This window comes from Mirounga angustirostris, unplaced genomic scaffold, assembly GCF_029215605.1.
Source record: "Mirounga angustirostris isolate CCGP_5_RB_7025 unplaced genomic scaffold, mMirAng1.0.hap1 SCAF_8, whole genome shotgun sequence".
Taxonomy (NCBI): domain Eukaryota; kingdom Metazoa; phylum Chordata; class Mammalia; order Carnivora; family Phocidae; genus Mirounga; species Mirounga angustirostris.
Window position 1 is genome coordinate 1,258,064 of NW_026991716.1, and position 15,756 is coordinate 1,273,819.

Genomic DNA, 15,756 nt, shown 5'->3' on the forward strand with positions numbered 1-15,756 from the left:
AACATGTTCAACACAGGGAGAAGATGAGCAAATGAAGAAAAATTTTAAAAAAAGAAAATGCCTGGGTTTTGCAAATGAGACAATACTGGACGGTCCTTGTGGTAGATGATTATTATTCACAAGTATTTGCTGCCTCTTCCTGGGGTAAGATTATTACTCCCAGGGGTGAGATTACTTCCTGGGGTGAGATCATTACTCCCCCTGTTCCACAGACCTCAGATTTGCCTCATTCACTTCACCCTGGATAATGAAATGTGTGCAGAATTGACACCTTACAGTCCTTGACTTGCTGTCTCTTTTTTCTCCTGTCAAGGGACCATCCGCGCTTCAGGTAGATGGCCCCACCACCCTGGGCCAGACCATGATGGACAGATAGCTTCAGCAAGAGATGGGTCTTTGTTTCTGCAAGTCGCTTTGACTCCTGGGGTGGTTAGTTCTCACAGCACTTTGAAAACGCTGTACTCACAATGTGATTGGACTAACATCAGAAAGTGAGTTCACGTCTTGACTCCACTGCTTGGCTTATCTGAGCAAAGCTGGACAGGTCCCTTAATTTGATTGGCGTCGAATGTAAAACAGGGACCCTTCTTTATATGCTCAGCATCTTGGGGTTGCCATTGAAGTTCAAGGAGGAAATAAGTTTAACCGCTTTCGGTAAGCTCTGAGGTGCTACAGAAATGCGAGACCTTTATGGTATTATTACCTTCGCATGAAGTCTGGGCTCAGCGACGGTGTCCGTTTTAGCCCCTGAACTGCTGCGAGCCCTCGGCTCAGCCACCGACAGGCACTCATTCAAACTGGTCTCCAAAGAAGGTCTTGTTGCTCAAAACGAATCGGAAAGAACGATTAATCAAAAGGTCCTTTTTGAAGCGGGCACTTTGTCGGGCTCCGTGGCTTAGCCGGTCAAAGCGCCTGTCTTGTAAACAGGAGATCCTGGGTTCGACTCCCAGCGGGGCCTCCGCCGAGGTGCCCCTTTTAGCGAACGTCTCGGTGGCCGGGGAAGGGATGGAGAAGTGGTCCCGATGACGGTACGACAGCGCCCCGCGCCCAGCTCCTCGCCCCCAGAAAAGGCCGGACTCTAAGCTGAAACCTGGGCGATTCTTCTTCCCATCACAAAAGGTCGTTTTCCGGGGAAATTCGGCTGTCTCCGCCTCCTGCACGGGACAGTGGCCCCCGGAGGGGCTCCGGCAGGTGCAGTGCGGGTGGCGCTCGGGCGCGTCCCCTGCCGCGGGCGGGGCGGAGCTGGAGAGCCCAGAGCCCCCCCTCTCGCGGGAGAGCCCCCCCCGGAGAGAGCCCCCCCCCGGGAGAGAGGCCCCCCCGGGAGAGAGTCCCTCCCCCGGGAGAGAGTCCCCCCCCGGGAGAGAGGCCCCCCCCGGGAGAGAGGCCCCCCCGGGAGAGAGTTTCCCCCCACGGGAGAGAGCCCCCCCCCGGGAGAGAGTCCCTCCCCCGGGAGAGAGTCCCCCCCCCCGGGGAGAGAGGCCCCGCCCGGGAGAGAGTTTCCCCCCCCGGGAGAGAGTTTCCCCCCACGGGAGAGAGGCCCCCCCCGGGAGACAGTCCCTCCCCCGGGAGAGAGGCCCCCCCGGGAAAGCCCCCCCCGAGGAGACTCCCCCCTCCCGGGAGAGAGCCCCCCACCCCGGAGAGAGTCCCTCCCCCGGGAGAGAGTCCCCCCCCGGGAGAGAGTCCCCCCCCGGGAGAGAGGCCCCCCCGGGAGAGAGTCCCCGCCAGGGAGAGAGTCCCTCCCCCGGGAGAGAGCCCCCCCGGAGGAGACTCCCCCCCCCAGGAGAGAGCCCCCCACCCCGGAGAGAGTCCCTCCCCCCCCGGGAGAGAACCCCCTCCCCCGGGAGAGAACCCCCCCGGAGGAGACTCCCTCCCCCCGGGAGAGAGCCCCCCACCCCGGGAGAGAGCCCCTGCCGGGAGAGAGCCCCCCCCGAAGAGAGTCCCTCCCCCGGGAGAGAGCCCCCCCACCCCGGAGAGAGTCCCTCCCCCGGAGAGGGCCCCCCCCCCGAGAGAGTCCCTCCCCGGGAGAGAGCCCCCCCCGGGAGAGAGTCCCCCCCAGAGAGCCCCCCCGGAGAGAGTCCCCCCCCGGGAGAGAGGGCCCCCCCCCCGAGAGAGTCCCTCCCCCGGGAGAGAGCCCCCCCGGGGAGAGAGCCCCCCCCGGGAGGGAGTCCCTCCCAGGGGAAAGCCCCCGCCCCGGAGAGACCCCCCCCAGGGGAGAGCGCCCCACTCCGCAGCCAGGGGTGGAGTCCGCCTCAAACAAGAAAGAGCTATTACCGTTTTTGAGCTTTTTGTGAAACATTTCTCTGACTCGCGAACCAACACTGAGGATCGCGAGTAGGGTGTTGCTGGAGGTAATCCTGGCGCCTCCGCGCGGCCAGGACACGCAGGGGACGCGGTGCGCTCTGGGCTGCCCCGCCGGTCCTCGGGGACCCCACACGCGCCCTACCGCGGCTGCGTGGTGCCGGGCACGAGCCAGGCTCCCGGCCGTGTCTGTCGAATGAATACATGACCTGGGACCAAGGCAGGGACGACGTCTCAAGGTCTCGTCCGCACGTTTCCTTGCGGATCCGAAGGCAGCCTCCCCCTGCCCTCCCTCTCTGCGGCCCCCGCCCCTACGCCTCTCCTTCCCGCTAGCGCTCCCCCTCCCCGCTGTCGTCCCTCCTCCGTGACTGGCTGACGAGCTGGACAGCCTTGGGGGAGACCGCTCGAGAGCGGGGGCACAGGGCGGCGGGAGGCGGGAAGTACGCGAAGGTCCGCGAGGGGCGGGAACGGGCCTGGGGGCGCCGGGCCAGCTCCCTCTGCCGCGACCCCGCTCCCCGTACCGGGGTCCGCACCGCCCGAGGCGGGGCGCGCAGCTGGCCCTCGCTGCCCGCAGACCGTGGAGGTTTCCTTTTAAGTAACAATTCGCTTAAAGTCGCGATGACAATATTATAGTAACAACAGAAGATAATATTTAATTTCCCAATGTAACGTTGAATGAACAGCAGCAACTCAATACTCACTCCGGTATGATTTTATTTCTGTAAACTGAAAAACACGAAACTATTGTTCGTGGATGCACATGTATTTAGTCAAGCCAAAAATATGAACAAAAAGAATACCAACGATTACAGGATACCGGCTATTTCTGCAGAAGGAGATCGGGCTGTATTTTCATTTCCTGTTTCTTAAACAAGACTCGAACAGCAGGGCGCCTGGGTGGCTCAGTCGGTTCGGCGACTGCCTTCGGCTCAGCTCATGATCCTCGAGTCCCGCATCGGGCTCCCTGCTCGGCGGGGGGTCTGCTTCTCCCTCTGACCCTCCCCCCTCTCATGCTCTCTGTCTCAAATAAATAAATAAAATCTTTTAAAAAAAGATTCGAACAACATACAATACTGTGAGTTTCCCCCTGCAATATAAACAGGAATTCCTGGTACAGTCTTTCCCATTGAAACTCCAAGGCTTTTTTCCCTTTGATGATGATGATGATGATGATGGTGATGTGTTTTTTTTGTTTTTGTTTTTTTTACTGGAAGACCCGGTTTTTGCCCTACAACGACGCATCTACCCTCAAGTATGAGAAGATTAGAAACTGCTGATGAAGATTCAGTGGTTGCCCTTCCCTTACTGCAATGACCGCATTGGACGGTAGGAGAATACGGTCCTCTAGTGGGGACCCAGCAGATGGGATTACGCACCGCGCTCCACACGTCTCAAATGATGGGCAGCTTGAAGGAAAGGCACGTTGCGGACAACATGAATTTCGAATGTCTTGCATTCCATCCTGATCCACCTGGCCCGCCTGATGCCTGATGCCAAATGACAAAAGTATCTTAAACCTAAAGATAAAGTCTTGTTAGAAATAAATTTTCTGACAGTTAAGTGTGAGCTTGTATACAGGTACAACTTCAACTGATCTGAAAATGGGATGTACGTGAATACAGGTACACTTCTGCTGAACCTGAAACAGGATATGGTCACGTGAAAAATATGCCTATCAATGGCACTTCCCCTTTTCTCTATGAATTGACAATCCTCCCCGGGCTCAGAGCTCAAGGAAAAGGGCAGCTGATATAATACTGTTGGGTTAATAAGGAAGATATGGAGTGTTCCCATATTCCAGCATCCTCCGTTGATTTTGAGCACCAAGGGTGGACTAGAAGAGAAGGAGCGATACTTGGGTGTCACCAACTGGCCGTCTAGATAGCACCCAAGGTGGGGTGAGGTCAGGGGCACCTTACTGGTCTCTGAAGTCGTGGGGGGAGAAAACAGCCTGAGAAAAAGATGTCAGACAGGAGCACAAGTGCCTACGAACAAACATTACGATCGCTTTATCTGTCACTAATGAGAGAATCCATGCTTGTATATCAAAAAAATAACAGAAAATAATGCTGCAAACCAGGATTTTCAGCTTCTCCAAATGTGAGGAACTCCGTATTATCCTATTTGCTCACAACATGTTATAAAATGCACCGCAGTACAGAAACATGGAAGTGACGGTCTCTTTTGAGAGGACACACTCAGATCAGGTGAGACTGAACCCCGGCCCGCACGGAAGAGCAGAAAGCAAAGCTTGATGGCCACTTGCCTTTCGGTCACCAGCCCTCTTCCCTTTCTTATACACAAGCTTCTTTTATAAAACAATGTGTGATATGTATTTTATTATATATACACAAAATAAATAACAATAGATAATAACATTATGTAGGCTTTAAATGTTACCCTTTAAAATATTATTAATCTTATCAGGCATATTATAAGACTGAGTTCTTACTACTTTGATTTTACCATCAATTTGAATATTATGAAGAACAAATGATTTGCATATAGACAAGAGCACATCAGGAAAAAAATGTGAAAAAGTACTCTTTATTTATTTTTATTATTTTTTTAAAGATTTATTTATTTATCTGACAGAGAGAGAGCATAAGTAGGCAGAGTGGTAGGGAGAGGGAGAGGGAGAAGCAGGCTCTCCGCCGAGCGGGAGCCGGATGTGGGGCTTGATCCCAGGACCCCAGGATCATGAACTGAGCTGAAGTCAGCCGCTTAACCGACTGAGCCACCCAGGTGCCCCAAAAGTACTCTTTTAAATTAAGACTTTTTGTGTGGGGGGGGGACAGTTTTAGGTTCACAGGAAAATTGAGGGGGAGATACAGAGATTGCCCATAAGATTCCTTCCCCTAGCCATGCATAGGTTCCCCAGTGATCAACATCCTGTACCTGAGTGATACATTTGTTTGAATTAATGAAACTACATCCACACATTATTACCCAAAGTTCATCATTTACATTGCAATTCGCTCTTTTTATACGTTCTATGGGTTTGGACAAATGTGACATGTACCCATCATTATGGTGTCATACAGGGTACTTTTTCACTGCCCTAAAAATTCTTGGTGCTTTGTGGGAAAGGAGGATCTCAGTGGGTAAAAGAGACCATAAGAATGGGAACACGCATGAATGGCAACAGCTCTATGTGAGTGAGAAAAGCCAGTTATTCCGGCCATCAGCCTGTGACCGTGACGGTGGACAAGATAGGCCTGCTGAGGTCCGTTCTCCCATCCCCCACAGTCCCCTAGTTAACGCCTCCCTAGGATCTGTGCTAATAGGCACACAGACACAGTTCCCTGCTGCCCCTCACGTCATGGCTTTCTTGAGCGGGTTGTTCCTCCTTGCTTCCACATACTTTACATTCCATGATAATGGGACCGAGTCTGCCCAGACTCGGGCTTCAGCTCCCCGCCGGCTCTTCTTGCTGGTGCCTGGTGGTACAGCCCCTTCGGGCCTCTCATTGCTCCAAGTTACTGGACTCTGGGTGATCGTTTCGTCTCTCGACAAGCACGCTGTGCAGCAGTGATTCACCTATTCATCCCTCCTCTCTACCGAGAAAGCCTGGCAACCACTGAACTCTTGACTGTCTCCATGGTTTTGCCTTTTCCAGATTGTCATATAGTTGAAATCGGGCAGTATGCAGACTTTAAGACAGGCTTCTTTCACTTAGTCATATGCATTTCAGGTTCCTCAATATCTTTTCATGGCTTGATAGCTCATTTCTTTTTATCTCTGAATAATATTCCATTGTCTGGAAGCAGCACAGATTTTTTTACCAGTCACCTACTGAAGGACATCTTGATTGCTTCCAAGTTTGGACATTATGAGTAAAGCTACCATCAACACCTACGTGCAGCTTTTTGGATGGACGTAAGTTTTCAGTTCCTTTGGGTAAAGAACAATGAGTGTGATTGCTAGATCATATGGTAAGAGTATGTTTAGTTTTGTCTTCTAAAGCAGCTGCACGTTCTGCATTCCCACTGAGAATGAAGGAGATCTCCCGTCGCTTCACATCCTTGCCAGCTATTTGCTGTTGTCAGTGTTCTGGATTTCGGCCATGCTAATTGGGATGCGGTACTTAGTATCTCATTGTTGCTTTAATTTGTATTTGCCCAGTGACATACAATGTGGAGCATTTTTTCTCATATGCTTGTTTGCCATCTGTATATCTCTTTAGTGAGATGTCTTTTAAGGTCTTTGACCTATTTTTAAATCGAGTATTTTTGTTTTTGAATTTTAAGAGTTCTTTGTATATTTTGAATATTGGTTCTTTATCAGATATGTATTTTGGGTGGCTCAGTCAGTTAAGCGTCTGCGTTCAGATCATGATGTCAGGGTCCTGGGATCGAGTTCCAAGTCCCCCATCGGGCCCCTTGTTCGGTAGGGAACCTGCTTCTCCCTCTCCCTCTGTAGCTCCCCTTGTTCGTGTGCTCATCTCTCTCTCTCCCTCACTCTGACAAATAAATAAAATCTTTTTTAAAAATGCTCATCTACTTAACTACTTAAGAATGCTGTACCACCAAGCCAGTTACTTCAAATCGAATTCCTTTCTGTCTTTTTGAGACCGATTTTTATCTGGGAAAATAATTGCTTTAATTACACAAAATGCACAAGAACATTGGCTGCAGTAGGATGGAAACTGATGTCCTTAAAGAGACTGGAGCGTAATCCAGAGACTTGGGTCATTTGACGTTCTACCATGTTGGAGAAACGTATGCAAGTAGTTTTACCTTTTAAAAGATGCGAGAATGTATTTTGTACGAAGGCTGGGTTGAAAGCCCATACGTTTTTGTTGCTGTTGTTGTTTGGGTTTTCTGCCCCCTCTCTGTGGAATATGCATTTGGACTGTCCACTCAATTCCTACCTATGAAAGATCACTTTCCCGTCCTTCCAAATCAACCACCACTTAAGGAGCTTTCTCAACTGACTGTGGGCTAGGCTTCTGTCTCAGATCGTTGCTGTGAGCTTTGTTACCTGTGTTGTCTGTGCTAAGACGCCCCTTGAAAGGACTGAACTTACAGAGGAACAATCATCCTATTGTAAGAAAATCAGTCCTGAGCAAGTGAGTAGAAATTCCACTGGCCTCCGTGGCGTTTCCGCAGTGTTGAAATAAAGGCTTGGGTTTAACAGCTGAGTTTGTTGGGAAGTTCTCATCTACCTTTTTATCTAGTTTGTCGTATTTCATCCTTTGCTGTTTTCAGCTTGTCCATTTCTTTTCTGTGTAATTGCAGATGTATGGAAATCACATATGCTGCTTGCAACAGTATTTTTAGGAGAGTTAAACACCCTTGCCATGACTCAGCAAGTCCAGTCCTAAGTACACATCTCTCCTGTAATCATTTGGCTGAAAGTAAGTGCTCCATCCCATTTGGTTTAAATCACAAGACTGATAATACTACACATGCACCAGGAGGATATGAAAAAGTTTATTACATAATGAGGCTTTCTGGCGAGAGCAGACAGATCTCCCAAACAGGTCCAAAAATGGTTTGAGAGAGCAAGGAGGGGTGAGTAGCTTCGGCTGTTATTGTGGTTGGAGGGTGGGGCTGGGTGCAGGTTCTTGAGTGGGGACCAGGGACGTGCAGTCTGACCTTTCCCCTGGTGCCAAGAGAGGGACCTTGTGCTCTTTCTCATGAGCTGGTTTAGATGTGAGTAAGCAGTGATGAGTCTTGGAAGCAATCAGCAAACATCAGTAATAGTCAACCTCTTAATTACAGCACCAAAAACATTTGTGCACAAGTCCACATACACACAAAAAAATTTACAAGAGTGGTGGATTTTTTTTCCTTTAGAGAGAGGGGAGAGAGAGAGTGGGGGAGGAGCAGAAGGAGAGGGAGAGAGAGAATCTTAAGCCAGTGACACAGGGTTTGATCTCATGACACTGAATCATGACCTGAGCCAAAATCAAGAATCGATGCTTAACAGACTGAGCCACCCAGTGCCCTACAACGGTGTTCTTAATAGCTGAATTCATGATATCCCCAAACTGAAAACAAACCAAATGTCCATCATCAGCAGAATGGATAAATAAATTGTGACATATTCATACAATTCAACAAAAAAGAATGTTGTTAAATGCAACATGGATGAATCTCACCTGTTGTTACACAAGAGAAGCCAGGCATAACAGTACATATTATATAATTCTATTTATATAAGTTACAAAATGTGCAAAACTAATAAATGATGTCAGAAGTCAAGAGAGTGGTTACTCTTATGAAGAAAGTGATTACAAGTTGCATGAGGAGGGCTCCTGGTGTGCCAGTGATATTCTATTTCCTGACGCAGCCCAAGTGACAAACTTAGTTCTGGGTCTCATTTGATGGAAACAGTGGCAATAAAGTGGAACAAAAGATCTGGGTGGAAGTTCATAGGTATGCTCTCTTTGTAAATAGTCAGTGATCTGTATATAAGTATGTTTGAACACTTTCTTACATGTTTGTTACACTTCAATTAAAAAAAGAAAATGCCACTAATTAAGAAAGAGAACATTTCCATTTTATAGCTCTCTTTCACTCCTAGATAACCAGTATGATAATACTTGTGATAATCATTCTCTTCCTTTTATGTACTACTATGTATCCATAAAAAATAGATTATTTAGTATGTTTAGTTTGTAATTTCTATAAATGAAACCATGCTATCTTGTTTTGAGATATTTTCTTGTTATTGAAATATTATCATGTTACTATCTCATTTTGTGTGGTTTCTAGAGTTTTCTTTATTGCATGTAATTGCTTTTGTAAACTGTAACTGCCATCAGGAAAATGTGTTAAAACTCTTTTACTAATTATAATAGTTTATTTTTGTTTATTTAGTTGATCTTGTACACAAGCATACAATCTTTTTTTTTTTTTTTAAGACAGCTCTGTTTCTTTCTAGTCATTACACTTTTTTTTTTCTTTCCTTTTGTCTGGTAGGGAATAGAAATGGCAATTATGGCAATTCCTGGTCTACTCCAGGTGTCCCCAGTCTCAAACAGATTGTTTTGAATTTTTTGCCTTTAAGTGTTGTTTTCTGCATATTGTTTTTGTATTTTAAAAATCAGGTTAAAGAAATTTCCTTGTCTGTGATTTTCCTTTCTCACACTGTCTTTGTCTGACTTTGACATTAGGACAAAGTCATGCTTGTAAAATGAGATGGAAAGGCTTCCCTCTGTTACTATATTTGGAGGTGTTTGTGTCCAGTTGAAATTATTGTCCTTGGAATATTTTGTGGATGTTCTAGATGACAGTATCTAGGTTTGGAGTTTTCTCTGTAGGGAAAAAATTGACAATTTATTCAATTTATTGAATGATTTAGGGCTATTTATATGTGTGGCTGCTCAAGAGGACGGCTGTTTCTCGGGTGTGCACGGAATGTCTGGGACCTTCTGGGGCTTCATACAAAGGTCCCTGGACGGCACTGGCAGCTCCCTTCTGCGCGGTTTCCCGGAGGGCCAGGCCTCGGAGGTGCCCTGGATCCCGCCCTACCTGACGCTGTCCCAGTAGCGCTGCGCCAAGCTGAGAGGTCGCAGGAGGGGCTTACTGTCCCCCTCGGAGATTTTCCTTTACTCCCAGGGGTCTCTGTTCTTTGAGGTCCTTCTAAAGATGACCTGAGAGTCTGGCCCTGATCCCAGAGGGACCGTGGTCTCTTTCTCCTGTCTTTACAGCTGGATGCAGCCGGCGGGGCAGTGCAAGTAGACACTTTTGTTCACAAAGGAGACGTGGTGTCAGGTTAAAGGCAGGCGTGGGCACGCACTGCATGGAGCACTGGGTGTTATGCGCAAACAATGAATCATGGGTCAGTACATCAAAAACTAATGATGTGATGTATGGTGACTGACATAATTTTTTTTTTTTTTTAATTAAAAAAAGAAGAAAAAGGCAGGAGTGTGGAGGAAATCAGAACTGCTCTTTGCCTTAGCCTGTTACTGCGGGAACTTACTTGGCTTTTGTGAGTGGCAACCACACTCTCTTTGAAGTGGGATTAACGGAGACGGTAACTTTGTTGGGGTACAAAGGGCGACACGTGAATAATCCAGAGAGCCCAGATTCGCAACACTTATAGTATTTTTCGCGATAGTAAAGCCGTTGGACCACGTGGCCTAATGGATAAGGCGTCTGACTTCGGATCAGAAGATTGAGGGTTCGAATCCCTTCGTGGTTGCGGCTCCCTTTTTCACGCTGTCCGGTGACACTCCGATCCCAGATCCCAGGGTCTGGAAGAAAATGCGACGGTGCGTCCGAGCAGGTGCGCAGGTGTGCGGGGCCGCGGAGTGGGGCGCTTTGGCCGGCAATGACCCTCCTCCCCCTTCCCGGTGCCGCAGACGCACAGAAAACCTGTATTTTGAGCGACTTTTCTCTTTGAAGTCCGTTTAAGTGCCGCCCCCTTCAAAAGGAGACCGCTCCTGCCTTAGGGGAGCCAGACAGAGGTGGTGATCTGCGGACTCGGGCTGACGCCCCCGGGCCCCGCGGCCGCGGGACCACCGGCCGCCCTGTGCACCTCGGCTCAGCAGGCGCCGCCTGCCCGCGTGCCTGAGGCCCCGGCGCCCGCGCGGAGACCCCAAGCCCCCAGGGGAGGCGAGCCCAGCGAGCCGGGACCGAGGGCGAGCCGCTTCTGCAGAAGTGTAAAGAGTCTGGCCAAATACAGCTGAAAACTAAGATGAAATGGACAAAATGTTGGAACAATATGACATACCAAGTGAGATTCAGGAAGGAAGATCAATTATGAATAGTCTTAATTACGAAATATTTTGAATTAGTTCTCAAAAGTCTTCCTACTGAGAAAATCCCGTGTCCCGTCGTTTACCCGAGACTTCTTTAAAACATTCAAAGAAAGCAGTCTGATCAGACGTGACTTCCGAGACAGAGCAGGGAGGGACTGGACTCGGGTCCTCTCGACCCCGAGCGCAAAACCCAGCCTTGCGCAGCTGTCTCCGTTAGCACGAAACAAACCTCTGTGCGTCCCGAGTCGCGTGCCCTGCAGGGATGCGGGGGGAGGGTGCGGGCCCCTGAGCTGGCGAGCACCGGACCAAACCAGTCTGCACCGGGACGGACCCCAGCGCTGACCTTCGGCGGACTCCGCCCTCCTGGGGACGTTAGAAGTCACCCCTGGGGTGCAGATTTAACGTGTTAAGTGGACCTGCCACGCGGGAAGGAGCGCGATCTTTACGCGCGCAGGTGCGGATACACCCCCGCCTCCACCTGCTTGTACTAAACCCTTTCCCCACCTACGTTTCCGTAAAAAACCCTCCGTGACCGCCGCTCGGGGAGCCAGCCCGAGAATTCCTTCCTTCCGGCGGCCTCGTTGCGCGGAGCAGAAGTCCCCGTGAAGCCTTTCTGGGGCCCCCACGAGGCCTCCTGTCCATTTCCATTGCCTGGCGAGCCCAGCGACCCAGGTAGGTAACACTTCCACAGCGTAGGAAAATAAGAGAGAAAGAAAAGACACACAATTAGGTTTGCAGGATGCCATCATGAGATTTCCCCCCCAGTTAATGTACCTTTTAAGTGGATTTATTGAGGCACAGTTTTATTAGCATAAACTACATATATTTAAGCATAGGTATGAATTTGATACAGGTATAAACTCATGAAGCTATCCCTACAATAAATATAATGAACACAGGCATCATCCCCCTCCAACAACCACTGCCTCCTGTCATCATGTTTGTGGTTTTATGAAACGGTTTATGCTTGTAGTTAGAATTTTATGTAAATGAAATCATACAATATGGGCTCTCTTTATTCTTTCAACGACATTATTATTTTGAGATTCACCCACGATGCTCGTATCAGTAATTCATTGCTTTTTATTGCTAGATAGTATTCTGTTGTATGGATACACCACAATTTGTTTACCCATTTGTCTGTTGATGAGTATTTATATTATCTCCAGTTATAAATAAAGCTGCCATGAACATTTGTGTATAACCCTTTGTGTGGATATATTCTTTCATTTCTCTTGGGTAAATACCTACCAGTGGAATGGTTGGGCCATATGGTAGGTCTATATTTAATTATTTATTTTTATTTATTTTTTATTTTTTAAAAAGATTTTATATTTAATTTTTTAAAAAGAAACTGCCAAACTGAGGGTGGTATTACCTTCATACCAAACCCGATAGGGACATTATGAGAAAGGAAGATCACGGTCAATCTCACTCTTGAACCCAGACACAAATTATCTTGAAAGTTAAGGAACTGAACACAGTCACATTTAAAATTAATTATAAGTCATTTTGGTCTTGAGTTTATACCAAGATTGCAATGCTGGTTTACCATTAGAAAATAAATCATTCCGATTTGCACATTAAGAAGGAAATAAGCCATGTGATCACCTCAATAGAGACAGAAAAAGTATTTGCTAAAACTCAGCATTCAGTCACAATCAAAACTCCAAGCAACCTAGCAATAGAAGGTAATTTCTTTAACCTGGCACCTTTGAAAAATTATAGTCAACATAAATCTTAAATATATGCAGAATAATGAAAAACATTCTGTTTAAGATTGGTAACAAATAAGGGATCCTAGTTCTTACCACTTCTATTCAAGATTATGGATTTCTGTGTGCCTCATTGTCTTTTTTAGTCATGCTCAAAAAAGGAATACAAGGCCACATGACTAGAAAGGAAGCAAGAAGATAGTCCTTATTCTCAGATGATATGATTACATACAAAGGTAAGTTATTAGATTATATAGATCTATTACAACATAATAGCTTGTAAGATCTAATAGATGGTAATACATTATAATGGCCTGTATAAATGAAGAGATGAACCATAAGGATATGTTACATACAGTGAGAAAATGAGAGGATTGGAGAATACACCTCCGCTACGTGGATATCCAGTGAGCCCTTTCCTTTTTTACTCCACAGAAGCCCAGGAATCTGATAGACAAACTTTATTTATTACACAGTTTTCATTTTTTATTTTATTTAATTAATTAATTTTTTTTAAGATTTTATTTATTTGACAGAGAGAGCACAGGCAGAGGGAGAGAGAGGGAGAAGCAGGCTCCCTGCTGAGCAAGGAGCCCGATGTGGGACTCAATCCCAGGACCCTGGGATCATGACCTGGGCCGAAGGCAGCCGCTTAACTGACTGAGCCACCCAGGCATCCCTCATTTTTTATTTTAGTCAGTCGTCGACAGTCTTCATTGAGGAGCTCTGAGAGCATGTCATACAATCCAAACCAAAAGCAGCTCTACTTTGCTGAAATTCCCCTGCTCTACCTGCCTGTCTGACCCCAACCCCTCCATCCCTGTGCCTCCTCCAGGTCCTTTCTGGAACTGAACTCCAGGCAGAGTTGTTTTCCATCCTGAGCCAGAGCTGGTGGATTATGAGACTTTGAAAGCTTTTCTTGAAGATAGGAACCATTTCTTTCTCTAGACTTCTGAGCTCTTCTTGGGGCTTCTCAACTGAGAATAATAGCGCAAGGACACTGAATTGTGCCTCAAAAGCCCCAAAGCCCTTTAGGGCAGTCATGCAAAAATCTTTGGCTGTCACCATAGACATTACAGCATTCAATCCCGCACTACTGGAGACCTGCCTCAGGCGATGAAACGTTAACATATTGTTTTGAAATATACCCTTGGTTTGTTTTAATCGGATATGTTGAAACATACAGAATTTGGCTGTCATGAAAGAAGACATTCTTGTACTCACAGATCCCCAGAAACAGAAGCCGTGGCATCTGGGGAAGTACCAGGGTCAGGCAGGAGGCAGAGGGAGTGAGGGAGGAACTGGGCAAGAGCCTTCGTTGTGGTTTTTGTGGGAGGAATGAGTGAGGCAGGGTAAGCAGGCTTAGGACTGGGCAGTTTGAATGGTTCAGGGCTGTCCCTAGTGATCTGGTACCTGGCCCTGGGATGACTAGGGCAGAATAGTGGCCCAGAGCACAAGAGCTTGATAAGGAAACTGGAGCATGAACTCTGGACTGGTTGGTTTGCATGGGGTTGTTTCCTACCTCTGGGAATTGATTAGCTCTCGGGGACGGGGACAGTCTTTCTCTAGGGTTGGCAAGGCCCCAAGATGTCAAAGCATCAGAAATACAGAAAATAAAAAATATGATTTAATACACATCTATAAAGCACTGAGCATGAGGCACGACATTTGGCCTGCGCCAATAAGTTGTATTTATCATTTACATTATGTGTTTGTAGCTCAGGAGGGGAAAGTGATATACCAAATCATGTGGTTAATAGCAATGGAAGGAATCTAATCTCCATATTCCTACTTTAGGGCTCTATCTATGATATCATCCCGCCCCTCACATTTGTTACTAATTCCTAACCATCTAGGACTATTAACCTTTGCTCACCTTGTAGTAATTGGCTCTTGAGTGGTAAGGAAACTCTTTCTTTATGGGCCCCATCTCACGGATCAGATCTAAGTAGCCTAAAGACTCAGCTTTCCCAGGGCGCCTGGGTGGCTCAGTTGGTTGAGCGACTGCCTTCGGCTCAGGTCATGATCCTGGAGTCCCGGGATTGAGTCCCACATCGGGCTCCCTGTTTGGCGGGGAGTCTGCTTCTCCCTCTGACCCTTCCCCCCTCTCATGAACTCGCTCTCTCAAATAAATACATAAATCTTAAAAAAAAAAAAAAAAAAATTCAAAAAAAGACTCAGCTTTCCCAAATCTCTGAGTTTCAAAGTTCTGATAAGCTCTTGAGTAGCTTTGGAGCATGCCTCCAGCGTGAGAAGAGCAAACAATCTAAATTCAAAAGAAAACATGGTGGGCTTAGTTCAGAACTCCCACCTGAAAGCATGACACATCCATACTGCAACCAGGGTAAGAGTAAAAACTAGAGGCTAGAAGAGCTTTGCCTGCTCACGTAGGTCCTTACCTACTCATGGGAGCCCGTAGGCTACGACTGAAAGACTTCAAGGCCAATAGTGACATGTCAGATCCTATAGTTCTCAGTCTCTCGGGGCCAAAGCATCCATTCTGGCTCACATCCTGGTCAAGAGAGAGTCAATGGGGACAGAAGGTGTTGTGGGAGTCTAGGACTAGGAGATAGGAAGGGGAGAGGGCAGAGGAGGAGGGGAATAAGGAGAGGAAAAGGAAGGAGGTGGGGGGGAGAAGGTAAGAAAAAAGCATGCAGGAAGAAAATAATACTAACATTCATAAGCTGCCTGCCACGTGACAGCCATCTTCAAACACATCACATTTAGTCCTCACTAATGAGCCGGTGGCTGCTATCAGTGTGCCCATTATGTCAATAAGGAAGTCAACACAGAGAGAAAATTGATAATATGCCTCAGTTTGTTTTCCTAATAATCCCAAGTGTTCCAAAACCCAATTTATTTTCCCTATTCAATAATAAAGACTTACGGAAGACATGAAGAGAGTAATGGATGAGGGCAGAACATAGAGGCGAAGTTCAGGAGAAAGGGTGGGAAGGAAGGAAATGCAGGGAATTCAGGAGCAAAGTCCCAGGGGATGATGAGATGTTCAGAACCCATCATAACATG

At 47.4% G+C, this 15,756-nt stretch overlaps 2 non-coding genes across 2 annotated transcripts; both read left to right on the forward strand.

The window, feature by feature from the left end:
• The first annotated feature begins 884 nt into the window (after nucleotides 1-884).
• On the forward strand, nucleotides 885-958 carry TRNAT-UGU (transfer RNA threonine (anticodon UGU)). The gene has a single exon. It is a non-coding gene; the product is annotated as a tRNA-Thr (tRNA).
• A 9,424-nt stretch (nucleotides 959-10,382) lies between these two features.
• On the forward strand, nucleotides 10,383-10,455 carry TRNAR-UCG (transfer RNA arginine (anticodon UCG)). Its single transcript has one exon. It is a non-coding gene; the product is annotated as a tRNA-Arg (tRNA).
• Nucleotides 10,456-15,756: the final 5,301 nt, after the last annotated feature.